A 980-nucleotide genomic window follows, 5' to 3' on the forward strand; every position below is an offset into this window, starting at 1 on the left:
ATGAGGATGAGGATAGGATGAGGATGAGAATGAGGATGAGGATATGATGAGGATGAGGATAGGATGAGGAGGAGAATGAGGATGAGGATAGGATGGGGATGAGAATGACGATGAGGATTGGTTGAGGATAAGATGAGGAGTAGAATGAGGATGAGGAAGAGGATGAGGATGAGAATAGGATGAGGATGACGATAGGAAGTGGAAGAGGATGGGGACGAGGATAGCATGAGTACGAGAATATGGATGATGTTAGGATGAGGAGGATAGGATGAGGATGAGGATAGGATAGGACGAGGACAAGGATGAGGATAGGATGAGGATGAGAATAGGATGAGGAAGTGGATTAGGATGAGGATGAGGATGAGGAAGGGGATGAGGATGGGAATGAGCATGAGGATGAGGATAAGCATGAAGATGAGGATGAGCATGAGGATGAGGATGAGGATAGGATGAGTATAGGCTGAGGATGAAGATGAGGATGAGGATGATGGAGAAGGATAAGGATGAGGATAGGAGGAGGATGAGGATGAGGGTGACGAGTAGGATAGGATGAGGAGGAGGATAGGATGAGTATAGGATTGCGATGAAGATGAGGAGGAGGATGAGGATGAGGATGAGGATGAGGATGAGGAGGAGGATGAGGATGAGGATGAAGATGAGGATGAGGATGAGGAGGAGGAGGAGCATGAGGACGAGGATAAGGATGGGGACAAGGATGAGGATAGGAGGAGGACGAGGATGAAGATAGGAGGAGGACGAGGTTGAGGATAGGAAGAGGATGTAGATAGGATGAGGATAAGAATTGGGATGTGGATGAGGATGAGGATGAGAATAAGTATGAGGACGAGAATGAGGATGAGGATAGGATGAGGACGAGGATGAGGATAGGATGAGAACGAGGATGAGGATAGGATGAGGATGAGTATAAGATCGGGATGAGGATGAGGATGAGGAAGAGGTAAGGATGAGGAAGAGGATGA

Source organism: Lupinus angustifolius, chromosome LG07 (assembly GCF_001865875.1).
Source record: "Lupinus angustifolius cultivar Tanjil chromosome LG07, LupAngTanjil_v1.0, whole genome shotgun sequence".
Lineage (NCBI taxonomy): Eukaryota > Viridiplantae > Streptophyta > Magnoliopsida > Fabales > Fabaceae > Lupinus > Lupinus angustifolius.